This window comes from Sphaerodactylus townsendi, linkage group LG04, assembly GCF_021028975.2.
Source record: "Sphaerodactylus townsendi isolate TG3544 linkage group LG04, MPM_Stown_v2.3, whole genome shotgun sequence".
NCBI lineage: Eukaryota > Metazoa > Chordata > Lepidosauria > Squamata > Sphaerodactylidae > Sphaerodactylus > Sphaerodactylus townsendi.
The window spans coordinates 143,094,187-143,111,074 of NC_059428.1; the positions used below are offsets into that span (position 1 = coordinate 143,094,187).

Below are 16,888 nucleotides of genomic sequence, written 5' to 3' on the forward strand. Positions count from 1 at the left end.
TCAAACTAGGTCTCCCAGGTCCAGATCTGAAACATGCACCACATTGGATACAGGCCACCCAACCCATTCACAATAGCGCTGGCATGATCAAACGACATAATTATCTGTATACTGAATGTTACTGAGGATCAGTGAGGCAATTTGTGATTGGAAAACAAAGACACAAATTAAATAAATGCATAACTTCTCTCATAATCAATGCCTGAGTTACATTACCATCCAATGCTTCGTTAAATGTTAATTCTTTGTTAATTGTTAACTGTTAATTCTACCAGTAATTAAAAACACCAGAAGCAAAGGCCAGAGGCATGCTAGGTTCATGGACAATGGACTCCACCCAGACAAAGGATTTACATTCGCCAATACTGCTGCTGCTGCAGGGAATGCAAATGTGAATCACTCCCTGGACTGAAAACCCCCACCTGCAATATAATACAATACAATACTGTCAACCACACCTTTGCATAGCAAGTTCCACCCAAAGCACTTACTGATTGGTTCCCCACCGTGGGACATGGACAATATATACCCCACATTCCCTTCTCACTGGACACAGTGTGTAGCAGACTTCCCTCTGTGATACACCTCTGAAGATGCCAGCCACAGATGCAGGTGAAACGTTAGGAACGAGATCCACCAGACCACGGCCACACAGCCTGGAAAACCCACCACAACCAGTCGAATCCGGCCATGAAAGCCTTCGACAGTACAATAGTGTAGCTTCTTATTTTCACCACCATAACTGCTGGTCCTTGTATAACTCTTGATGACACTGTTATGACATTTTTAGGCCACCTTTCTTCTTGCCTCCATCAGCTTGCCTGGCCCAAAGGTCACCTGCTCCTCGCAACTGCACCCAGGGTCAGTCATGGTGCAGAGTGGGCACCCCTCCCTCTAGCTGAGCCCTCTTCCTGTCGGACTCCATCAGGAGCTGACTTTCCCGAAAAAGGGGGCTGCCACATCCTGGACAATGAATTAAAATTGAAATTGCCAACTATTTGGAAACAGTTTTAAAGCAACGAGAACAGCTACCATAAAAAGACCCACTCATCTCCACACCTTCACGTTCAGTGAGGAAATGAAGCAGGGACATCTTCTCCTACTGCCTGTTCTTTCAATCCTATCGCTTGCCTTCCCTCCCAATCCTCATCTGCGGGAGCAAACATGGTGGATTCAACCCAGAATGGAAAGTTTTCCAATAGCCACCTCTAGAATGCAAAATCTGACTGAGAGGGCATGGAGACAGCACTAACGAAAGAAAAGAAGGGGTGAATCCCAGGTGCCAGATCTTTGAAAGATTGTTAGTCTACCTTGGGTTCTAAATCAGATGTTATGGAGACCCCCGCTGCTTCCAATTATCAATGACAGCCGTTCTTCAAGCCTCAAATTAATATCCGTGGCATTTTCTCTTCGTGCTAATTATAGCTAATACTTAATTAAGATCCATGAGCTTTGGTAGTATGTCTTACTGGTGATTTCGGACTTATTTCACTTCCCAGGAACCATTAAATAACATGTCCGGGATGGAAGTCAAGACCTGCGTATGTGGCTTCTCTGTTGTGGTCCTCATCTCATAGAAGGGCCTGCCAGAGGAAGCCAGGAAAGCTCTCAGGCTCTAGGCCAGTGATGGCGAACCTTTTAGAGACTGAGTGCCAGGGGTAGAGTGAGGAGGAACTGTGCCCGGGGCACGCGTGCACCCCGCACCCCTGCCACGCCCCCATCCGGCCCTGGAATGCCACGCCACACTCCTGGTACCTTCTTGCCACGCCCCTGCAGGGGCATGCACTCGGTGTGTCGCATACCCCCCCCCCCGGTGCCCTTGGTGCTACGTCACTGCCAAAAGCCCAAACTGGGACAACAGCGTGCATGCCCACAGAGAGGGCTCTCAGTGCCCCCTCTGGCGCACGTGCCATAGATTCGCCACCACTGCTCTAGGCTCTTCATCAGCTTGAGAAGAACAGAAGAAGACGAGTTTGGATTTGTACCCCACCTTTCTCTCCTGTAAGGAGACTCAAGGTGGCTTCCTTTCCCTTCCTCTCCCCACCACAGACACCTGGTGAGGTCGGTGGGGCTGAGAGAAGTCAGAGAGAACTGTGACTAGCCCAAGGTCACCCAGCAGGAATGTAGGAGTGGGGAAACACATCTGGTTCACCAGATAGGTCTCTGCCACTCAGGTGGAGGAGTGGGGAATCCAAGTTGGTTCTCCAGATTGGAATCCACCTGCTCTTAGCCACTACACCACTCTGGCTCTCAGCGGGAGGGAAAGGGGTCCTGGAAACTCTCTTCCCAACCCCATCCCACCCCCCAAATTGGAACCAGCCCTGGACAGCTATATACCTTCCATCACCACTCAAGCACTTCTTAGATTCAGTCCCTCTTTGTCGATAAAGAAATGCATTTGGGAATTTATGGTGAGAAAATAGTAGTCGGACAGCCACTGTTTCCCATGACTCATTAGAGCCACTACAGGGCCCCAGATAAAGGTGGCCCCTGGGTCTCCACCGTGATCCTAGCCAGATATTGTATGAAGAAGAAGAGGAGAAATTTGGATTTATACTTTCCTTTCCTCAACCATAAGGAGTCTTACAGAGGCTTACAAACCTGTTCCCTTCCTCTCCCCACCAAAGATAACTTATGACTAGCCCAAGGTCACCCAGCAAGCTTCATGTGTAGGAATGGGGAAACAAATTTGCTTCTCCAGATAAGGATCTGCTGCTCAGGTGGAGGAGTGGGGAACCAAACCCTGGTCCCCCCCCCCCCATCAGAGTTCACTGCTCTTAACCACTATACCATGCTGGGCCAATCAAAAGACTGGCCGAACTTTGTTGACACAATTGATTTTTGCTTGGGACTCCAACATAGTCCTGGCTTGAACTTGGGAGAAGTGTCCCAATAAGCAGGCATTCGACAGGCTACGGATGAGACAGAGGGCACCGCCAGTTCCACACCTGGTGCTGGAATTGTGGATTGGTAAAGCTACACGAAATGTTTAACATCCCCTCTTTTTCTCGGCGTGGTTTAATACAGTAGCAGTTGGCAGTTAAAAGCATAAAAGATGGCAAAAATTCAGGCTGCACTAAGTGTTTTGGCCTCAACTTTAATGAAATCCACATTTCAACTCCAAAATATGCTTTATGTGGCAGAGTATAAAAATCCACTTTATTGCTTTCTGTTTACATATGGTGAACTCTCCAAAGTTCAAAACAGAAAGAAAAGCTTTGATTAAACAGAGGCCCACACTTTCTAGAAACCCCCCAGACTGGCGTAGTTTGAAAATGCTGCTGTTTTAAATGTAGTATGCAGAACTACTCACATATCCAACTTAATTTTTTCCACGAGCGCCATTTCATCTGTTGCACAGAGCTTTTATAATTAAGAAATTGTGTGATAAAGTGTCAAAACAGAGAACAACCTTTGTTATGCTTGCACACAAAAGAAGGCAGCCAAAACCTTATTTATGCCACGTTCTCCTTTAAGCACACGATTGTAGAACCACACTGTATTTATTCATTTCTTTGGGGGGAAAACAGAACGGGTGTTTTGTGTGTGTGTGTGTGTGTGTGTGTGTGTGTGCGCGCGCGCACACACACACATGTAAGCGCGCGCTGGGGGGAAGAAACACCCTACTCTTTATGGCTTCTCACATTTTAAAAGTCTGGCTTGCTGTTTTATTGTTGGTTTTATATTTTTCTCCCCTCTATTGCGTGTGCTGCCTTTTTGGCAGGAGATATTTCACATCCTCGGGAAAACAAAAACAAAAACAAAAAACCTGCATTCGCATTGTAGTTAAATGAGCCGAACTGCATCGTGTCCTCTGGTCATGGAAACAAAGAAGTAATATGCAAAGAGGAAAAGAGAGAGAAACTCCTACTAAAGAATTATTTGGCGAACCTGTTAGAACGGCTCTGCTCAATATCCCCGCTGCAGAAAGACTTCTGTAATCATTTAAGAAGCCAAAAGCGTGTCAGAATTATGAGATCTGCACGTGGCTAAACAGAAGAGGTGGATCACAGAATCGATGCTGCAAAATGTTTACATTCAGACACAGCAATGCAGAGATTCCATAGGGCGCATGGATTCTGCTTCATCAAGCACATTCTACATTGGTCAGATGAAAGGAAGCTTGAGGTTTTGGTGGGAAAAATGACTTTTCCACCTATCGTACCTGTGACATACGAATGCACCAAGAGAGGGAGCAGGACCCCCTTTGGAAAACCGAAGTTGGAAACTCTGGAGATCAGCGGCCAATCCAAACACCCAATACGGACTTTAGTCTGATTCAGTCTAATGCAGGTTCATGTGTTCAGCCAGGGAAGTCCATAAGCCCTGACCTAAATAGTCCAGATTTGCTTGATCTCATCAGATCTTGGAAGCCAATAAAGGTTGACCCAGGTAGATATTCGGTTGGGAAAGCTCCAAGGAAATCCAGGGTCACTATGCAGTCGCAAGCAATAGCAAACCACCTGTGAACTTCTCTTGCCTTGAAAACCCCACGAGGTCACCCTAAGTTCTCTGTGACTTGATGGCCAAAAAAGGGCATCTCAGCACTCACACAGATTTATCTGCATGGGGGTATGCAAAATATCCCCCCCTCCAATTAAATGCATGTCATCCTTCAAACCTAAACGATTTCCACTTTCTTATTTTCCGCTCTCCCTGTTTGTACGCCCAGGGAAATCTGTCGGCGACGATTCTCGGCCTCGCTTTTTGTGTTTGCGCTGCAAGTTAAGCGTACTAACACTTCCCTATTTAAAGGACTTTTAAAGGACTCTTGGGGCGGTCCCCAAAATGATTAAACTTCTAATTAAATCACGTATCAGAGATGAAGGCTAAGAAGAAGTTACGAGGAACCCCAAAGAATTCATCTTGCCTGCCTGTCTGTCACGGGCTATCACCAGGCGCTGACTTTCAGAGGCAAGAAAAGAAACAGAGCTGGTGGATTCTTGTTTACAGATGTCCCATATTCCCCAATAAAGAGGGGAGGGAGAGAGAAATACCATTAACTCTGTCATTAAAACTGCATTTTAGTTCAAACAGGCTAGCAGCCAGGCTCGACACATGCTCGCTTGGAAATGTGGCATTCAGAAAGGCACGCTGCTCAGTGAGAATGTATGGGATGCCACGAAGAAAAGACCATTTAAAGTAAAACCATAGAATCATAGAGTTGGAAGAGACCGCAAGGGCCATCAAGTCCAACCCCAAGGGCTATCAAGTCCAAGTACTGCTAACATTTGCCAAGGGGAAGGTCAGCCATGTCTGGTTAGGGGGTGACAAGCCAGTTTGGTGCAAGGGCTTAGGATGGGGCTAATATCTGGAAGTTGCAGGTTCGAATACCCAGTTGTGCCATGGACGCGTGGGGCCAGTCACACATTATCAGTCTGATCTACTGAAGGATTGTTGTGAGGCTAAAATGGAGAAGAGGAGACTGGGGTAGGCAATTTTGGGTTCCCACTGGGGAGAAAGGATGGTATAAATGCATAGAATAAAATAAATAAAAAATCAGAAAAACCTTGCGGCAACCATGCTGTGCTGGAAAATGCTGTCAAGTCATAGGTGACTCATGGTGATCCTGTGGGATTTTCAAGGCAAGAGGCATTCAGAGGTGGTTTTACCATTGCCTGCCTCCCTGTTATAACCATGCTATTTCTTGGAGGTCTCCCATCCAAATACTAACCAGGGCCAACCCTGCTTAGCTTCTGAGTTCTGAAGAGATCCAACTAGCCTGGACAACCATACACATGAACAAATGGTTTAAACGCAGGGAAAGCGAGCCTTCAGGATCATACGAGAAAGACAACACTTTCTTCTGCTCTTGTGACATCAACAGGCTTTACACCAATCCCCATCCTCATCTGAGACTTATCTGCATGCCAGCAACCAACAGATTGCATGCATCAAGAGTAGAGGCAAACGCTGGTATTCATAAAAAGGCTGGAAACAGATGTGTTGCTGCCGGTAGAGCCAGTGTGGTGCAGTGGTTAAGAATAGGTGGATTCTAATCTGGAGAACCGGGTTTGATTCTCCACTCCTCCACCTGAGTGGTGGAGGCTTATCTGGTGAATCAGATGTGTTTCTGCACTCCTACATTCCTGCTGGGTGACCTTGGGCCAGTCACAGTTCTCTCTGGACTCTCTGAGCCCCACCTACCTCACAAGGTGTCTGTTGTGGGGAGAGGAAGGGAAAGGAGCTTGTAAGCCACCTTGAGTCTCCTTACAGGAGAGAAAGGGGGGATATAAATCCAAACTCCTCTTCTTCTTCTTCCAGTCCACATGCATGCTCAAAGAGCACTTTGCTACATCCAACAGATGGCTTCCATACAGATCACAAAATCTGCCAACAAGGGCCAACCATGGCCATCAGTGATATTTAACTTGCAGAAATTCACAACATCTATGTGCACACAGATAAACACACAACTTCTTAGTGATGCCTGCACACCCACAGACGTGGAAGAAAAGGAACCTGCCCAGAAAGGTGACACTTTTTAGCATTGCTGTAGCAAAAGACAACGAATGTAAAGGTGCACACCTAGAGATTTCTGGACTTGGGACGAGCAGAAAAATGGTGGAAGCTGGGAGGAAGAAGGAGGAGAGAGAAATAGGAATTCTCTGCCCCTGAGATCCTTCATGGATTTCCCAGTTGGAGCTAGACATATATGAAAATATGCATGGACTGAAAGCAAACCATTACATCTACCCTAGCTTCACATAAACCAGTTTCCACAGGACAACAAGGATTACAGGCCACAGAGACAGATTTCTTTGGACATTCTGACAACCGCCTTTACATAGAACTTGGCATAATTGGGGAGAAAAACAAAACAGAGAACTTATCTGGCTATGAGAAAACTGGGTGTTCCCCCGATCCATTTAAAGTATGTCGCTTCATCACTTTCTCACCACTGGATTCTGTCACTTAGAATACCGATTAAATATCCAAAAGGGGGGGAAGAAGCTTTTTTGGTTCTGGTGTTGCTTTCTTACCAGCTCTTCAAAATCGCAAAAAGCAAAGACCACTCGGAATGTTTCCAAGAAAGTTAGCAAGGAGCAGGGTTGCCGGAAGATTTCACGTTGAATTTTGTGAATTTGGAGGTTTCTGCTCAGGTCAAGGAAGCGACAAAGAGGTTTAGCTAGCTTCCGTGCATATCTGAATTGCCCTGCCATGTGACTCACCTCTATGTTGGATCAGAGAATCCCAAGATTTGAAGGACATCATAAAGTACCAGGCAGAACACAGGCCACCATGGAGTAATCCAAATTTATTCCTAGCATCTAAGTGTGGTACCACCCTCTAATTCGAAGCCGGCTTCTCTAGAGGAAGTGCAATACAAAGACTCCTTTGAATGGAGGAAGGCTTCGTGCTTAGCTGAATGAAGCGGTAAGATAGGATAGTTTTATACCACCTTTCTTTTTCAGAAGAAAACCCAAGTGAGCTAACAAAGAATCACTACATAAAAATAAGCGAAAGCATCCCTGAGAAGGAACTTTGCTGCATTTCTCTCCTCCTTGTACAAACAGCTACAGGTTCTATAACACGGTAAATAATTCCAGACACCTATCAGCCAACAGCACGTATGCATGTCCTTTGCGATCAAATGTTTCATGCTGTTGGTTGAAAGTTGATTCTTAGGAATGGTCTCCAGGGCTGGGCTTTCTGTGATGAATGACTGTGGTTGGGGAGGAAGAACACCTTTGTGTTGTAAAACTGGACTCCCCACATCCTGCCCGGAAAACTTTTGTAACTGGATACAATTGATTTTCTCTTTTCCACCAGGATTTTGAAAATCCATGTAGGAAAGAGCCGAGTCTTTGATTCAAATGCTAACTTTTTCGACAGATTCAGGCCTTCCTGCCAGTCACCACCGGAGCTTTCTGAAATCTCCATTTTACATTTGAGCTGAATACGGAGGTTCCAGCAAGCTTGACCAAGGCTCATTCCGCACATGCAGAATAATGCACTTTCAAACTGCTTTCAGTGCTCTTTGAAGCTGTGCAGAATGGCAAAATCCACTTGCAAACAGTTGTGAAAGTGGTTTGAAAATGCATTATTTTGCGTGTGCGGAAGGGGCCCAAGATCCACCCACACTCATAGGGTTTAAGGGACCCATGACTAGATTTTCAGTGTATGTTTTAATGCGTAAACGCAAGCTGCATGGAGTCCTGATACATTTTGGGGCTTTGGTGTGTATGTGTGTCGGGGGGATGCATTCCGGCATGTTTTCCGCAACAGTTGAACAAACTCCAGATTAGCATCTGAGGTTGGTCAAACAATGCAGGGGAGAGGGTATTAAAATCCGTATCACAGCCCATGATCTGACCATGCAATGCATACTATGCCAGTGTGGTATAGCAGTCAGGCCTGGAAATGCCTAGGTCCAAATCTTCCTCTTTTCCCTGCAGCTTCTGAAGCGACCTTGGGCCTAGGCATTCTCTGACCTTCTCCGCAGAGTTGTCGTGATTTGAAAACAGAGAGATGCCACGAATGCTGCCCCGAGGAAGGGCGAGATAAAAACACAAATGAATACATAAAATAAGCTGAACCTTAAACATTCCGCCATTTGACTATCTGAAGCGGAAATTAAACATCTGGATGATGGAAATTTGCTAAACAATTACATTTTACTTGATTACTCAGCGAGGAACTTGCCAGTTTTGCAAAGTTTAATTTCACCTTCAGCTGGAGGTGAAGTTACACAAGTCAGTCACTGGCAGCCCTCCTGTTTGTTTTAATGCAGATTGTGCAGAGAAAACTCTCTGGAGGACGGTGCTGTTCTACTTTATGGAACAGTCCTTCCTCACATGCTCAGAAGAACTGTCTTCTTTTGCAAACTACAAATATGCAAAGAAAGAACAAAGCCACCACATGTGTGACATGAGAGGTTCTGGGTCGAGGTGTGACTACAGCTTCTGGGAGAAGGCTGTGCAACACTCAGATTAACCACTGGACTTGAATGGTAGGGGTTGCGTCACTTGTGAGAGATGTGTAAGATTCTTGGATCGGCTATACAGGTATCACTGAATCAATGCATTGGTCCTTCAAGGTAAGTACAGCCTACTCAGACCAACAATGGTTCTACAGAGTCTGAGGTCACAGTCACCAACTACCTGGTCCTTGACTGGAGATGGCTGGGATTGAACTTGGAGCCTGCTGCATACAAGGCAGAAGCTCTTCCACTGACTCATAGAAGCTTTTCCTTTGGACTAAGGTCCTGTATGGGACTTCTATCAAAAAGGAATAATGTTGGGAATCACCTGATCACAGATCTTCCAACAGTTCAGGTCCATGGGGGTTTTGGATCATGAATGAGAAAACGTCTCCTTTGCCACATAATGTTGTCAACCTCTATGGTGTCTCCTGTTCAACATACCCAACATCTGGCCTTCGGCCATTCCCTCAAGAAGAATAAGAAAAGTTTGGATTTATACCCCACCTTTCTCTCCTGTAAGAAGACTCAAGGTGCATACAAGCTCCTTTCCCTTCCTCTCCCCACAACAGAAACATGGTGAGGTCGGTGGGGCTGAGAAAGTTCAGTGAGGACTATGATTAGCCCAAGGTCACCCTGCAGGAGTGTAGGAGTGCAGAAACACATCTGGTTCACCAGATAAGCCTCCGCCACATGGGTGGAGGAGTGGGGAATCAAACCAGATTAGAAGTCACCTGCTCTTAACCACTACACCACGCTGGCTCCAATAAGTGTGCTGGCTCAACCACCCTATTTGCTCCCTGTTTCCTCCCAGTCCGCTACCTACCCACATGAACTGACACCCCCAGAAATCTCCCAGTCTCCAGTTTAGGAATAGCTCTTGTGCTGGAACACTTAATATATTCTAATTTGCACTGCATTTGCTGAACGTTGAGTCTCTTGAACGGAGCTGTGCTCCTTCTGTGTGCAAGCAGTTTCAGGTGGGGGGGAATGGAATTCAGATGAGCTATTGCCACACTGTGCAGAAATTGATTGCTTGTAGGTATTCAATCAGGGGAAAAAAGATCTTATTTTAAATATTACAATTGCATTTCATGGTACAGCACTTGTGTCAAGTTAAATTTAATCATATTAGCAGGTTTTTTTTAAAATAAGATATTACGAATACCTGCTCATCTCACTATGACAGAAGGGAGAGTTTATGGAGCCTTCACTTTTATTTAATATTCTAATATCTGTATTAAACAATTTGGATACACGAGATATCCTGCAACAAATCTATTCTATTGATTGCCTCCTTAATGCATGATGAGAACTTGTGACCTCGTGGCTAGATCAAAATGGGCCCGGGCAATTACTACGAGCCTTTGGAAAGTGGTTCCTAGAACGGAGGTCTGTGGCATCTCCTTGAAGCAGAAATTCACATGCTTTTGATACAAGTAATTCATTGGGGAAAGGAGAAAGGTCATCTTTATCCCATTTGCAAACCCTCTTACTAAAAAATAAAGAGGTACTGTGGAAGGCTTTCACAGCCAGGATCCACTAGCTGTTACGGGTTTTCCAGGCCGTGTGACTGTGGTTTGATAGTTTTTGCTCCTCACGTTTCACGCACATCTGTGGTTGGCACCTTCACAGATATGTCATGGCGAGACACGTTTCTCTCCCTGGCACAGTTGTATAGTGAGGTGTTTTTTTTTGTCCACCATACAGGGAGCTGAGGCACATTTGCTTGTGTTTGAGAAGAGATCATTTACAGTTGCATTTGCTGTTACATTTGCAATCACATCCACAACTGTATTTGGATTCGCACTTGTAACTGTTCTTGCAACTGCATTAGCACATGTCTGGTTTTGGTGTTTTTTTTTAGTACTGGTAGCCAGGTCTTGATGAATTTTAGACTCTCTTCCTTTTTGTTGAAACTGGTCCAGACAGAAAAAATGCACAGAAAGATGAGGCTGGAAAAATGGGGAACTGAGAATTATTTGCAATCTTCCAATTTGTTATTATGTCACCCACCTTCTAAGGAGTTTGCAGTAGTGTTAATATGATCCTCTCTTCCCTTTTTATCCTCAAAACTGATGCAGAAAAGTGAGGTAGCTCAAAGTCATCCAGTGAGCCTCACAGCAGAGTGTGGAACTGGTGCCAATGTCCCCTCACTCCTCTCTAATCGCTACTCCACACTGCCATCGTTCAGAAGAAATGATGGGTCCCTCCCCCTTTCCTCAACCTTCAGACCATTAGTGAATTAATCTGCATCAGCAACCAGCTCCCATCTAGTGATGTCAGAGCAACTCTGGCTGGAGGATATTAATGCAGAATGCAAATTAAGATGTAAAGGGAAATTAGCCAATCAATCGCAGAAACGGGGAATGTGAAAAGGGGGGGATTAGTGTTTTGGTTGGCGTTGGCCCTTCCTGCCTTGTTTTCTTCAGCCACTACCCTGCTTCCAATTATGTCTCACAGCTCTAGTGCCGATTGTCTCTGGAATGAGACCCCCAAGTGGCCAGTTTCCCCACCATCCTGGTGCCAGAGCTAATTAGAAAGGAGGAAAAGAAAATATTTGCTAACAAATGGGGGATTTCCTAGAAAGAAAGGCTCTCTGCTCAGCCGCCCTGCAGATTGGCCTTCCTGGGGATTCTGACAAGGCAAAGAGGAACAGACTTAATCCAGTACAAGCATTTTGTGTTTGCCCTGCACACCAACAGCAGCATCTTCCCTAGGGTACAGGAGGGCAAGATGTTTGTTGACCAAAGGTGTGCATCTTGCTGATGGAGTCAACCCAAGAACTCCTGTATCCCAGTGGCTAGGTTTGTGTTCCTGCCCTCAAGCTGCTATAGGGTTAGAATTTTTAAAAAAAAACAGAGAGGGTGCTAAGAGATTCTGCTCCTGTAACTCAAATCAGCTGGAAGCTTTAGCCCATTCCCTCTCCCGCTCCACTAAATATGAGGGAATTAGGGGAAAATATGCCAATGCTCCTCTCTTGAACTGTGACAGGATATCGGATATTCAATTGATCTTATCCTTGCTAAATAATTCTGATCCTATAGTTTGTGAACTGGTGGCCAAGTTTTTACTAGAAAGTACATACCCGGAAGGAGAGATCTGTTCTTCTAAATTTTGTTGTGTCCCTGTGTTATTAAGTGATTCTCTATTATTATTTTCTGTGGGGATTCTTTAAAATTTGCTTTTTTGTATCCTGCCTGTATCAGCCCATATGCCAATAAAAGCTTGGTTGTAGTTGTTGGAAGTCATGACCCCCCCCCAATAAGCTCATGACCCCCCCCCCCGCTCAATAAGCTATACTGAGGCTATCATACTTTGGTCACGCGATGAGAAAATCATCTTTGGTAGCCCTCAGTAACAAGGCCTGAGATTCTCAATTCCAGTATCAAAACCTTTGGCAGGCTCAGTAGTGGATGTTTGAACCCGTCTCTCATCTGCCTGTTCAAAATGGTGTGGTCAGGAACATTCCTCTCGAACCCCGAAGTGAATTTCTAGATGCAGACAGTACCCTGTTTCCCTGAATATAAGACATCTCCGGAAAATAAGACATAGTAGAGGTTTTGCTGAAGTGCGAAATACAAGGCATCCCCCAAAGAGTAAGGCCATTAGCAAAGAGTTTTTGTTTGGAAGCATGCCTGTGTGAACAGAATATACAGAAATTTAAAGGCATCCCTGAAAATAGAGACCATAGCACATCTTTGGGAGCAAAAATTAGTATAAGACAGTGTCTTATATTTGGGAAAACACGGTAGTTGTTTCTTTACAAAAAAAAGAAAAAGAAAAGAAAAAGCAGGAAAATTAAGTCCAATGCCAATAGTTTGAAGCGGCATGGCCTGTTCACATAGTCCTCATGTGGGCATCCTGACCAGATATATTAGCTCTAAGGGGAAAAGGAACAGGTTTCCTGGAACAGCCCTGCCACGACATGCAATAATTGGAAAGGAGCAGTTCGGCTGGCATCCAGAAGCAGAGGGGCTTCAGTTTCTCTCCCATCCACTATGTAATACCAAAGAAACACCATTTAAAAGTTAATATCTCGAGGAGTCACAGCCAGAGGCGGTAGACCAAATTCTACTTTCAGTGAGATAATATATAAAAAAAATTGTTTTTTGCTAAGGGGAGGAGAGGGGCGGATCGGAGATTAAGGCTGTTCCTAGCCTTGCGTGGAGTGTATGTGCATTTCTTCTTCTTTTTTTTTTAAAAAAAAAGAGCGATAAGGTTAGTGGACCAGACTGGACTGGTCTGAAGACGGCCTCAAGCCAGATCTGTAGGAAGCTTCTTCCACTACCAGTGATCTGAGGTGCATGCCAGAAATAATGGATACAGATCTGAAAAATAGACTCTTAGCTTTTTTGGGGGGAGGGGGAGGGTATCATCCATGCCCCCTCCCAGAAAATGTCAAACCTGAGAACACACCCTTCAATTGCTCTCCACAGGAACAAACAATGCATGAACTTGAACCATCCCAGACCATTTTTTCAACTCAAATACATGTAATACCTAATTCATTCAGTGTCTCCTAGACTTCTTTATCTTCTAGAATAAAAAGCTGTTAAGTTCAAAGCCTACAAAGTGAAATTTGCCATTGGCCAGACCTCCTGGGTCTTGAAAGAGTTCAGGTTTGGGACCTTCTCATTACCCACAACTCCTCCCTCCTTCCCCAGACACTGCCCCTAAACTGCTGTGAGTTGCTTCATGGGGATGTGTAGTTGCCTTCTTGGGACCCTTCTTCCATTACACAACTCATCCATTCTTCCCCAAACCTGCCCCTAAGCTGCTGTGCAGAATTTGCTTCATGAGGATTCTTTTTCAAACACTTACGTAGCACCTAGGTAACCCGATTCCACTGAGTTCACTTAGAATCACAGAGTGGAAAGGAGACCCCACAGGCCAGCTCAGGTCAAATCCCCTACCATGCCAGGAGCTGGTCAAAACACTCTGCACATACTGTTGTCCAGCCTCTGTTTAATAACCTCAAGGGAGACTCCACAGAAGTCATCCGTCTGTGCCTTTGAAGAGAAACTCTGGCGCTTCAAACTGCAGCCCCAGTTCATCCAATCTCCAAAACAAATTAAAATACCAAAGGGTTCCAGGTCTTGCGGTAGGCAGGCTGGCTGCCACCACATTCTCTAGGTCTACACTGCCGGGATCATTGCGGGCTGGCTGAAATTCCAAGCTCCGAGCCTCAGAATACCCTTCAACACCAAGGAATCCCATGTGACTACTCAAACGACTCTGACATACGGAAGAGGTTGTTAAAAAGTGGTAGAACAGTGACAAACTATGGGAAGTTATATGGCTGGACTCTTCTTTTGCGAGTGTGACTTGGCTGCCAGGCCATTAGAAGTCAGGGACAAATTGAACCCTGTTTTGCTACCACTGCCATAAAGGGAAGAGGGAAGGCTGGAAGCTGAGCTGGGAAATGAGAGAATATTCATGAAATGCACGACTCTTCTGAGACCTACTTTTACTTTCATGATTCAATATTTTCCCAGCAGGGATTTGCCTCCTTCATTTGTTTGGGAAACTAACTGTGCCCCTTGACAGTGTGTTTGGGATAGCCAGGATAGTAACTGTGGGGACTGTTATCCCAAACAAAAAGCATTTTGGGAGGGAAGGGCTCACTTATGAGAATTCATTGCCTCTTCAAGCTCACTGAGGAGAAAATTACACACAAATGCCCTCTCACCAAGGGAAGAGCAGAAGTTTCCTGCTTTGCAGATCAGCCGTAGGACAGCAGAAAAGTTAGGCAGGATCTTTGAAACTTGAAAGGTTGACAGGTTTGTCCTTACTAGAAGATTCTGGCACTTGCAGTCTACACTGCCAGAGGAATCGGGACTGACCCCTGTCAGGTGGAAGACACACACACAATGAGGCTATTGGCAAAGTTTACTGCACAGAAGAAAAGCAGCACCATGCCTGCCCTATTCCTAAGTGAACATGGCAAATGCCTTGCCCAGTGAGACAGAGTTGACACATGTCTTTAACTGAGACAATAGGCACCTAGGCATCATCGTCCATCAGGTTCATCTGCCCCACTGGCCCAGGTGCATCCTAGGTTTTCCTGAACAAAAACTACTTGAAATTCTGTTCATTAAAGGCCAACCTACCTTTGTGACATACTTTGGAATACCACTTCTTGCTGGGCAACAATAGGGACACAGAATCATGGGGGTTGAAGGAGGGACTGAGGTATATCGGAAGTCCAACCCCTACCATGCAGGAACACACATTCAAAGTACTCCTGACAGATTGGCTACCCTGTATGCTTTAAAAGGAAACCTCCCAAGGGAGAATCCACCCACCTCTGAGACAGTGCGTTTCACAAAGCTGTAGGCAACAGCCCTTACTGTCGGAAGTTTTTAAATTGTTTGGAACGGAATCTCTTTTCCTTCACCTTGAACCAGTACTCCTGGTCCTAGACTTTGGAGCAGCAGAAAACAAGCTTGCTCCCTCAGCAACATGACATCCCTTCACATATCTAAACATGGCTAAACATGTTATGTAAGCTTTCCAGGGTCCCCCAACTGGCCTCTTCAATGACAGGATGATAGAGCAGATGAAACTACTCTGATCCAGGAAGACTCTTAACTATGAGATGTTGTTCCTTTTTGGGGGTGGGTGAGTTTAGTGGGATTATTCTGTTACGTCTGCATAAAACCAGGAGTGCCTCTAAAAGCCAATAGGTGAGTTACCGTCGTCAGCCGTCTGCCCACAGACATTCCCACGGGTGAGCCCACGTCCTCGGCAGATGCCTCTGTCTTTTCAGATGCAAATTAAAATTAATTAGAGGTGAAACAATGAGACACGACTCAGGAGGGCAAGGTAAGCACAGAATGGTCCCGCCTTGGCAACAGCAAAGGCGTGCGAGAAGCGTGAAAACCCAAGGACAGAATTCACACGGCCCCTTCCTACAAACCTGCCCAGTGATCCTTGGATAACACAGAAGAGATTACCGAGAAGCAGCAATGCGCTGTGGAAGTTTCTCAAATCTCAGGATGCTCCAGGTGTAGGCCAAAACTCTCCTGCCACCAAAGACACTGAGCTCAGCATACTCATAGTTCTTAGAAAACACAGTTGGCTTTGTAAGAGCGGGCACTAAAGAGCTGCCCTCTCTTGCCCTCACTGTTCATTAAGACCTTCGCTTGCTCCAAGTGAGGCCACCCAAAACTGATTGGTTGGAGATACTCATTACTTTTTCGGTGCAGTGCAGAAGCCCAGGCGATTGGGGATAAACCATCCAAGTTGGAGGAAGAATTATAAAATGAGACAAGACCCAAATATTCATACCTGCTTCTGCTGCCAGTGTGTTTAAGAATAGAACCCAGACAAAGTTCAGCCTGGTGAATTCAGAACTGTTCTCTCTTTCCAACGTGGTGGTTGTGTTTGGGTTAAGCCAACTGCTTCTGCTTAAAATGCACACCCCTGCTTGCTCCCTCCTCTCCTGCAAATCATTTTGGACAGTCAGTCATTCCACTACAAAGGAACAGAACTCCATCAGAAAATCTAGTAGTTTGGTATTGGAGGGACATAAATCTGACTCTCTGGATTTCTAACACAGAGAAAGCAAACACAGCTAATTTGCTAGAAGCAACAAGCGAACAAAGGAATAAGCAATCAATTAGTGCGCAAAGGCCGAAGGGAATGATCCAAACATGGCGACGAACATGTTCTTGTCGTTCCTTCCCTTCCTTTCTTTGTTAAAAAGTCAAGAAGTCCCCAGAGGCCTCCCATATTTACATCCTGGGAAACCCTCAAATATGTCACTGATCTCTCTATTTTTCTCCATTTCTGCCACGGAGAACCAAAGCTCGTGTGCGTCACATTCTCACTTGTTTAAGAGGAATGGAGAGGTCACCCTGTCAATCGTTTAGTGTCTAATTTAATTAAATAAGAGACAAAGAAGAAGAGGAGATGAGGAAGAGGAGGAGTTGGGGGCAAGATTGAGGCCGGATCTCATGC

At 45.4% G+C, this 16,888-nt stretch overlaps 1 protein-coding gene across 27 annotated transcripts in view; it reads right to left on the reverse strand.

The window, feature by feature from the left end:
• The window catches only part of RBFOX1 (RNA binding fox-1 homolog 1), a 1,291,038-nt gene that overhangs the window by 122,520 nt on the left and 1,151,630 nt on the right, over nucleotides 1–16,888 (reverse strand). The window lies entirely within an intron of this gene.